The sequence below is a fragment of the Chlamydotis macqueenii genome, chromosome 1, assembly GCF_036417535.1.
Source record: "Chlamydotis macqueenii isolate bChlMac1 chromosome 1, bChlMac1.mat, whole genome shotgun sequence".
NCBI lineage: Eukaryota > Metazoa > Chordata > Aves > Otidiformes > Otididae > Chlamydotis > Chlamydotis macqueenii.
Genome location: NC_141556.1, coordinates 38,466,676 through 38,477,724, shown reverse-complemented (window position 1 = coordinate 38,477,724; position 11,049 = coordinate 38,466,676).

Here is an 11,049-nt window from a genome sequence, read left to right as displayed (position 1 = left end):
TATAGATATTCTATCTTCCTATGCCAAAGAAAGAAAAATATGCTAGAAATTCACCTACTTGACACAATTGTCAGAGAGAAGTAGAAGAGGAATTTAAAAAATTCACCACCAATTCCAACTGGAAGTACACAAACCTTAATTATTTCTAGAGTACTATTTCCTTTCGAAAATCTGTTTACATCTGAACTCAATTAAAACCAAATCTGATTGGAGCAATCAGTTCAAAGGCAGGATTCCTTTGCCATCAGTTTTATTTATGGACACTGGTTAGAAATGTTCCGTGCCTACTGGGGATCTCCTTTCATTAAATATCTGCTTTCTTTAATTCAGACTTTTAATTCAAGGTCTTGGCACTACCAGCATACTGTGCAGTGACAATCTCACACCAGCGAACTCCAAGCCTTGGTACTGCAGGGAATGTCTGGTAGAAAGGAGACCATTTCTGCTAAAAAATATGTTTTAGATATATTTTTTGAGAGGGTGGCGAAACGCTCTGTCCCAAAGTACCATTCAAATGCAGCACGGTGCCACCTAATACTTTTATATAATACATCAGCAAGCTGGTCTAGTTTGAAAGGACTATCTGTGACTTTAAAGAGTTATTTTGCTCTCAGGAACTAAGGTAAATGCATTCATTTTTTAAAAAAGGTGACCCTTAATGAGCCTGCAAGGAAGCTGTTTCTGAGAGGGGAATATTTGAGTGCAGCGTTATTATTCCTAACAAATTAGTCATATTGCATCATCAACACAAAACAATGAAACTAAAGAGCCAGGGCCCTAATTTGCTGTCATGCATACTGGTGTAACTCCACTGGGCCTGATTTTCTGGCACGCGGAGCTGGGAAGAGACATCTCAGAAAAGCCAGTTATAGCCTGAAGGCTGCTCCGCTCTCCTGAGGAGCGAGAGTCCCACCGGACTGGATGGTAGCTGGGGATGGGATGGGATGGGATGGGATGGCATGGCATGGCATGGCATGGCATGGCATGCCATGGGAGCACTGCGGGCTCGGCCACCTCCCTCCCCGCCTTTCCTCTTCCCGTGCACTGAGGGGTACGTGGCAGCTCGGTGTCGGCCAGGAGCTCCCCAGGGAGAGGGCAGCCAGCTCAGGAGACTGACCATTTCCCACCTCCTTTTGTACTATCGGGCTGATGCAAAGCAGGGAAGCAAATATTGAATCAGGCGGAATCACTCCCCTTTCCTGGCATAGAAGAGCTGCAGAAGCCCATCATTTCTGACGCCTGTTGAAAAGTAAGAAAGAAATCAGTATATTTTGGTAGAGTTTGGAGAGAGACGCCTTTCTACTCTGTTCAAATAATACAATGGTCTGTGTCCTGATTGACTTTTGCAGTATTAACATTTTTAAAACATATTTTTAAATTAAAATGGGCTGGAACAAATTTCTCGGTTCTGAATTGTGCCAGAGTTCACAAGTGTGTTTCTTTCACAACCCAAATCAAAACATTGAAGATGAAATACACACACTTTGCTTCAAACTGTGTTCTCAGTGAGGTTTCCAACAAAACACTACATTTCACAAAGTGTGGAGCTACTTCAGATTTCCATGCAGAAAATTAAGATAAAAATCTGCCCTGGACATTTGAGCATGCCTCCAGTTTAGATCAGGAGTTTTGACTCTGATCCATGTTTGAGACTAGAATTTCATTCTACTTCTATTATCAAAAAACCCCTCTCCTGTGGTCTGTTTAGCATCTTTGCAACTTTTATGCTTCTGCATAAAATGTAGAGTAAAAAAGTAAAACTAGTAACTAAAATAGCAGGGACTGATCTGCTAAGCGTTATCATCTGAGTGATTCTTTCCACTTCCCCCATGGGCCAGCTTGTTCTCAAGTATTAAATCACATCGTGAGGGCTGCCCTACAAAAAAGCACCTGAGGACAGCAGCTGTAGTACGCTAGGGCCAGTTTCATCTTTACGTGTGTATCCGTAACCGTGGCGGATGAGGGTGAGAAAGCTACGTGGGCAGGGAAGTAATTGGAAGTAATCACAAAACAGACTTACGTAAGTGAAACGATGCATACAAGTAGTCTTCGGAGATTAAAGATATTTGGGTTGGGAGAGGAGCTTTAATTGGAATTGACCTTGTAAAACAGGCTCCCTTATGCTCAGGCTTACAATCATGGGTGGGCCAGCTGATCTATTTAAAAATGCCTGGTTCACATTAACCACCCAGTTTTTAGATGCTTGGTGGTATTGCAGAGAACAAATGACCGCATTTGAATATTGATCCAGCGCGCTAGCAGTTAATGGAAATGAGTACAGATGTTTCGTGTAGCACCTCAGACAGCACTGTCATGCAATGTTCTGATGTAAGAAAACACTTCCCTTCAGGAAAATAAAATACTAATAATTCAACTGCTGCTACTAGGACAACAGATTTCCAGTTGCTGATCTCTAGATACATTTTTAGAAGGAACAGACATTAGAGAACGAGATCTAATAAGCCAGGAGATGTCTCAGGAAGATTTGGTCAAAATTAGTTCCTTTGATTGTAACACAGATTCAAATGTAACATGCCCACTAAGAAACAGGCACTAACAAAAAAGCTGTTTTGCTCAGGAAAGCTGTGCAGAAAAGAAATGCTGCATCTTTTTGCACTCCAGGTGGGGCATGTGAAGGGCTGGGCTGGAAAGGGGCAAAGCAGACTTTTATGAGGAAATCCAGGGCTGTGCTTTCCGAGCTCTAGATGCAAGGAGTGCCTCTCCCTGATTTTCTTCTGGCCTCTGAAATAGCACACACCGGTTGTCTGTGAAATAGCTCAAATTCTGGCTTTCTTTAGAAAGGAGGAGCATGAATCCTGGATATTTTGAATTTGCAGAGTTTTGGTAATATGTCACTAATGTGAGCTGGTAGGCTCATTCTGGTGTTATTTGTCAAATACCAAGTCCCTGTAATTCACCCTCTGGCTTTTCAGGTACCGTTTCAAGGTTTATTCCCTGGGCTGTTCGCCTTCATCAGCTGTGCCGCTGGAACTGCCATGCGGCCGTGGGAGCCCAGTGCCTTGCAAGGGCCAGGCGCTGCCAACGGTAAATAGGGTGACACCGAGCTCTGGCTCCACCAAACAGGAGAAAAGGATGGCGAAGCATCTCTGCCTGAGCGGAAAGCCCACTCCAAGCGAAGACCCCTGAACAAGCTTCTGTCCCGGTGCAAGCTTCAGCACTTCTGTGGCTATTACCATGTGTTTCTAAGTGCTGTCCACAACAAATCTGGTGGCAATCAATTCCATCTGATTGACAAGTGCAAGTAAACTGCAGTCCTTCTCAGGCAAGGGACTTACCATGCGAGAATTCACATACATGCTTTAGAAATGTTTGAGAATTGTTGACTAAAACTTGTGCTGATGAAAAATCAGGTTTTGGGAAAATGAAGATTTTCTCAGAAACAGTTTGCTTTCCTCTATGTTATATAAAAAAAGCACATCCCTTTTTTTTTTTTTTAATTTTAACTTTTTGGCCATAATTGAGAGTGCACTTTATTTTCTACCAAAAATTGTTTCCTGTAAGGAAACTCTTTCTTACCCCTGCACGCAATTTCTGACTGGCTTCACGTCTATAACCTCTGTCACTGCAGTGTCTGGGTGTAGCATCACACTTCCAGGAAACCAAACCAAATTCACATTTGACACAAATGACTCAGGAAATTACAGAAGAGTAATGTATTAAAACATGCTGTCTGCATAAGAAACGGGAATTGTTAAAAGTATTTTGAAAGAAGTAGTCTCTGATCTTTTGCTTCCTGCAACCTCAGACTCCTTTAAAACCCTTTGACATGCCTCAATTTTTTTTTTTCCAGACGATCTATTGCTAACCTCTGCACAGGCTTTCAAAAGTGGATGCTGTCCAGAAATCCTATTACAATAAATTTACTGTATTAAAAAAATTGAGAAGGAAATAAGATATGGTCATATTATTAAGTCTGACTGTTCACCATTGCCAGCCTTTCACCCAGACCTTTGTTTATTGTCAGCTTATCCTGCACTTAATCTCATTTAAAGCATAGGTGCTTTCGTACAAGAACTTTCCATTTTCTTTATTTCGAGTGCCTTCTCCATATATGATAGCACATTTAAAGCACATATTCTCTCTCTTTAAAGTGCTTGCCACATCTATGATGCTGTAGAAGTAAAATTCTGTTACAGAAGCTTAACCAAGAGTTGCAAGCCTAACCAGAACATATTTCTGTAGCTCTCAGTCTCCTGTGTTGTACACAGCGAGGTCAGCTTTCCTGTATTTTGAGACACCGATTATCATATTTATCTAAAAATGCTGCTTAAAGTAATGGATTAGATATTAGCAAATCTGAATAAAAAATCAGCAATATAGTAGACTGCATATCCCTGAAGAAATCTTGAGGATCACTTACTTTAACTGAAGTATCTTGGGACCTCTAAAACCTACTTGGGGAGCCATCCAAGGCTTCCAAACTGACATCCCACTCAGAGGACACCGTGAGAGCCGCTCTCCCCAGAGCTGCAGTGCAGTGTCAGCGCTGGGCTGGAGGCAGAGCGGTGCTGAAACACTTCCATTTACAACCTTGAGGTCTAAAAGCAAGGTTGCACCAAGTGAGCTCTGTGGCCGTGGCCAGAGGGAATGGGACAGCAATGGCAGCCAGCTAGCCGCATTTTTATGGTGTGGTCCTAGCTGTGCGCATCGCTGTAGCTCCAAGTGGCGAGAGGAAAGTGTGTGCTTTAAATAGCTGGCTGCAGAAACACAGAAAAAAAACTTATTAGTATCAATGGATTTTAATTTTGCGCAGGGGGAGGAGGCAACACAGTGGTTCTGTTCCAAATACTTCCTCCGTTATCTAGAAGACTGTTGTGCAAACCAGAATGAAGTGGAATTTCCAGATGAGAGTCCTGTGCTGATGGCTAGCTCGGTGCTGCTAGCCTTTTCCCTGACTGGAGGGCAGCTGTTCAGCAAAGCATTGAGCGTTTCAGCATTTTTTCAGACATCTTTTCTGCCGCATCAGGTTCGTGCCACCTAGTGGTGACAGTCCCACCGTGCCGAGTCCATCGGTAACGCAGATGGTGATTATCACATCTCTTCATGACAAACGATAGTAATCAGAGTATTACTTTCGAATGATAAAGCACAACGTCCTAGGTTATTAATGGGTACCCTGGATGCTCCGGTAAGTTTTGGCTTTCACCTCCAATTGCACACCAGCCCTTAGGAGACTGCAGATGATATCCTGGACCTCGGTGAAAGAAAATGCCAAAGGCAAGTGTTAACATCTGTATATTTGCCTGCCCACTCCAGCTGGCGTCTGCCTGGATCTGGAAGCCAGAGGCAATGCAGTAATAAACCAGAAGAACAGAAATGTGCTTCGCTGGGGTAGTTCTCACTAAGTGCCACTTCTTCATCTGCCCAAGTCATCATATGGTTGTGAACAGTCCATGCATGCCTGGCAGCCCTGAAAGGTATATCTTAAAAATTAAATGTTTCTAAGTAGCTTTACTTAACTGATCTTGTATTTCACTTTGATTTATGATTATTTTCTAAACTTAACCCAGAATAGAGATGCTTAACAACTGGTTGTCAGCAAACTCGCAGTAAATTTTAAATTAAAATTCCTCCATTTGTCTTTATTCAATGACATTTTCAGCCTCGCTTAAGCAAAGTACTTTTAAAGATTTGTCATCTTTTTGGTTGGACAATTTAATTCAGGGAGGGAGAAAAAAAAAAGACAACATCTATGCACATTGCAGCATTGGAGTTGTACCAGGAATGAATCTGGACCAGCAGATTTATTGACCAAAATTCAACAGAAGAAATTGTTGACTTGAATCTTTCTGCACTGAGCAAGCTGCAGAACAGACTTCAGTTTTAATGAATAGATTGCAGTGGAAAATTTCTAGTGTTGTGCATTCATGCACAGTTTAATGGATTCGGGCCAATATTGAAAAGGAAGTCAGCACCTAAATCTTCAGAGAAATTCTTGTGCCATAAAATCTGCATTGTCCCCATTCAGAGACTGAAGATTTTACTTGCCCTGGTGAAGAGGTAGGAAGCAATCTAAAACCCTGAGCTGCTTCAAAAGTCACTCCCCAGGTGGATGGAAAAATATGGTGCTTCTGCCATTCTTTTCTGGAAACTGTTAGGAGATCAGCTTTAAATTAATACTGGGATGCCCTATGAGTTTTTCTGACAGATGCTGTTGATAAAAGCTCTTGTTAAAACATAACCTTTACCCCAGCACCTCAGTAGCTGGTCCTGCTCTCTGTGTGATGTGTGGTCCCCAGTTTCTTTTTCTGCCGTGCATCCTTCTTCCAGCAAGTCTTTCTGCTATTGGGATCAGTCAAAGTGCTCAGGAAGCAAACACAACAGAACAGAAGTGCTACTATGCCAATAAAGGCTTTTAGGCATTTTGTCAGTGCTTCTTAAATAATCCAATTCAAAACATAACAAGAAGTATGTCTGAGAGATGAGCCACGGTTCTCAATGAATGTAAAAAATGGATTAGAAAAGCATCACTTGTTGAGGATTAAATATTTTTTAGACAGAATAAATATGAGAAATACGTCTTCTTTAAGCTGTCTTAGTACCATGCTTTCCGGGTTCATTGAGTGTCAGGGGTGGCGCAAGTGCAGATGTAAAAAGATTAGGAGGAAAATCACTTGGAAGAGCTGCTGCATTAGAGTCATGTTTTCAAGTTAAAGTCAGGACACACGCAACATGTTATGACAGAAACCAATGTAACATCTTATTTAATAGCAAATTGTTTCTTTGAGCAGGAAAAAAAAAACCCCAACCAAAACCATTAACTCTCAAATAATTTTTCTAAGCTTCAAAAGGCAACAACTTCACAGAGACTGCCAGCATGGCCCATGCTTAAAGGAGAGACCCAGAAAGGACAGAAAAATCAAAAATACTCATTTTCTCAAGTAAGACCAATACACCAGCTGTGGTAATGCAATCAAGCTGGATTGCCTTCTTGGATCCTGTTGTTACCATGCAATTAACATGTCAAATGATTTTCAAACTTCTTTCTGATATTATTTCTACAAAGTCTAATTTCTGTAAGACCACAGCAGAGTGAGACTCTCCTGTTTCTTTTATTTTTTCCCCAACAAAAAGAAAGTAAGTTTTTGGAAAATTTGAAGCTTTTCAATTGGAAAATTTAGATTTTATTTCATCAGGTGATTGCACATGAAATATTTAACTTCCAATTATTTCCATGTACTATTGTATTCACCAGAGAAAATACTCTGTGGGAGGTTAATGCCACACTGGAGGCTACACGTGCATACATAGCTAAGTATTTTCTATTGTTCAGCAATGCTTTGCCCTGGACACTTTTCTCAAAATACATGGTGGGATATATTTTTCTGCTTGCCTTGGTGGCCCCAAGAGTTTGGCAAATGGGTGTTAATTAGTCACAAACAGTCTGTCTTTACCATGCTGCTACATTGGAGATTGCACAGTCAGGGAGGTATTCACATACAGAAAAATAATTGAGGACCAATGGGCTATTTTGAAAATGTTAACCCTGCTTTTTTGTATATGCAAATCTAAGCCCAACTAGAAACTTTCAGCATGTCAGCCAAAATAATTAATTTTTTTTTCCTATGGTTCTCTATTTTTAAATTGGTATTTAAAAATCTACCTACTAGAAGCCTCACACAGCTTCTTTCCTGCAACTTTTACATCCTGGTGGGGATGAAGGACTGCGTTGTTCTGCTGAGACCATTTCAACTTCATTATGCTACCAGAAGTGGTGGAACACCTGCCTAAACCAACCTTTAAAAACAGTTAAGTACCACCACTGCTGGTTTTAACTCACTATGATATTGCTTTTTCTAGTAATGCTTTCATCACCCCTGTCTTCAGAACAGGATGGCTCTTCCTCTTCTTGAGGTCATCAGGAATGTTGTTCCTTACGTCACCAGGACCTTCTGGACATGACAGTTACAACTTTATCTCTTCACTGGATATTGTAATCGAGGGTTGGATTTTGACAGCTTGCTCCAGCTGATGATGGTGAGACCCAGCACATCTGCATGTGAGGAGGCATATGTTTTGATCACAAAACCTTTTGCTGCCCTTCCAGATTTCAGATTAAAAAACTACAAAATTTATTCAGATTTTACCTGGGACAGTCTATTTACTTGAGAAAAAGCTTTGCCAGAATTCACAGCTATGGACTACTCCCATGAATGACATCAAGCCGCTGCTTACACAGTCCAAGTTCAATGCACTGACTAGAATACAAAAGGTTATAATACATAATCTTTTTTCAGATCTCTTAGCAGAGATGATCAGCCAATGACCCTATGGCTAGATCCGGCCTGCAAAGCAGTTAATCTTGTCTGTGGAAAGACAAGAGATACCTTCAGCAGACTGTAACTCTGAGATTGCTCCACTGATTTCAGTGGGAGCTACTTATGAGAAGGAAATTGCAGGATTTGGTTCCAGGTACAGTCACAGAAAGAAAAACCGTAATGAACTTATCTTTAGAAGTGTACCACTGCAAGTCAGGTATTTTGAAATGAATCCAACGTATCATATTTAATTGCATATATTTTCTAAAAGCTGTTAAGTACTGAAGGCTCTGCTTTATCTAAAATTGAAAAGGCATCCAAGTCTAAATTGATTGAAACTTGACTTTTGGGCACTGAGACTGAGCAGCTGTGATAAGGACCAGATTGCTGGTTGTGTAGCATTTTCCTTTCCAACAATATTGGGAACTTCAGATTTTGCTACAGATTGAAAGAAAATACTAGAAAGCATGGCATTTGTGCAGACAAGCTGTAAACACAGCAAGGCCCACTGTGCCTATTTTGTAAAGGCCCTGAGAGCATCCCCCTCTGGGAGGTCTGGCTGCCAGGGCTTGGGGACAACACTGAGTCAGTGCAGCATGGGAGAGGTCCCCAGGCAGTGCCACAGGGAGGATGCAACTGGGAACCACCTTTGGCTCCAGGGAGCTGCTTCCAGCTGAGGCCACAGTGCTTGGTCCCTGCCTGAACAACAGCTTCCGCTGTGCCTGCACCTGGCCTCAGCCCATCCCATGCGATGGCTTTCCTTTAGCTGGGAAGCGTGGAGCCAGGATCAACCACACAACTCTTGTGTTCGGTGAATCCTACTGAGGAAGTTCACAAAGAGCAACAGGGACCACCAGGCCTCTTCCTGGGACCACCAGGGCTAGGGCCAGGCTCAGCCTGTAGCTCCATGCTGCCTCCCATGCAGGGAGACGCTGTCTTCAGCCAAAGATGGATGACGCCCTCCAGGAACACCCTCAGCTTGCTCAGCATCTCTGGTGGGCAATATCTGGGAGAAATAATTTTCTGAAGAAACTTGAGATACATGTGTCACAGTGATGTCATATCTTCCTTAGAAGGGACTTCAGGATTTTTGCCAACTGCTGTTTACATAAAACCCTATTAGAATGGTGTCCCAGGGGGGCTGCAGGGGAGGAGGTAGGAAACAGCTGCGCTGGTAAATATTAGATTAGATTTCTTTGTGCTTATATGTATGCCAGGCAGAAGAGAGGCTGAGACAATTAGGAACCTGTTTTAGTAAGGACATGCTGACAAGACCATTAAGATTTGATTTGTGTGGCACCGCATCACCTACCAGTCCAAATGGATTGGGCAGGAGCACATGATGGCACTTTGGTGAATTATCCAGAGTACACAATTTGGTATTTATACTGGCTTTACATTGTCTGAAGGAAACTGGCATTATCTAGCCTGGCATAAAACTGGCATGGTATGGACAGAATATACTCAAACCAATATAAATGGGAACATTTTTTTAGCACATTCAAATCACGCGCCTGCAGCACTTTGCACCATAAGGCTGCAGTGTTTTGGTGCAGTATTCAGTGCCCTGAAACATTCTTGCCTAACATAATCCCAACCGGAAAGCTAAGCTGCAGTAACCGAAGGCTTATACACAGTGTTCAGAAGCTTTTGTCCTCATGAAGAGCCTGCCAGAACAAGGTACACAGTAAAACAGATTCCTTGCAACACCCAAATACAGCTAAGAGACATATTTATATCAGCTGCTACTGTACCTAGTGCAGACAAATGCCAGGAGAACAAGAAGCTATTCAGGCTGGCGGTAGTCCAGGACTGCGAGATCCTGCCTACTTGCAGATTTGTGTTGGGCTATCTACCGAGGGCAGCTACAGCAGGGCTCGTTCAGATGCACTGCTTACTATATTTACTGGCACTCTTTGAGGGGAGACAAGTTTCTAAATCTGGCTTTCACTAACTTTTAAAGCTAGGTACCATCACTGGCAGGGACACTGGTGGCAGCAGTGGTGGTGGCCACTGGTAGGGACAGCAGGTCCTGGCTGCAAAGTACACATACTTGAGGAGAATGCATGAATACAATTTGGGATCCTCTCTGCTATGCTACTATAATTAGTGCCTTCAGATCGCCTTATTAGAGGCACTGGCGCTAGTCAAGTAATTGTGTGCCTCAAATCCAGTCTTCCTAGACATAATGTAGCTGGCACATTGGTATCTAACAATTTTTGTAGTTTGTGGATAAATGTAGGGTTGTGTATGTAACTGCTTTGGAGCTTTATTCTTAATCCTGTGGACTGGTAGGAGTCAGGAGGGAAGAGGCACCCACTGAAAAAGGCTGAAGAATCAAAGTCTGGTCTGTGTTTAGTACAGGTGCATTACCAAGCTGTACGAGTGAAGGCTTGCCATCTGCTGATATTTTGTTTAACAAAAAGTCAAACCAAGAAGAACAAGGATATTTAGGCATTGCAGTTACTGGAGGGTTAACGGATAAAATAGCAGATAAAAAAATGGGTATGACTCAGAATCTTGAGAACTGCTACCACTTTGTAAAAGTATTTCTGTGCATCTCTGTAACAGAAAGCCATCACCTTAAACTGCTGTGGTGACCCAAGAAATTGGCAAAGGCCAGATGCATACCACAGAGGAATATGCAACTACTTCTCCAGATCCCACCAGTAAGGGAGAAAGGGAGTAACAAGCTATCCATCTGGAGCCAGTATCCCTGGTATCTCCAGTGAATGAGTTCCTGATTACGAGGGGGAACGCATGATCTATG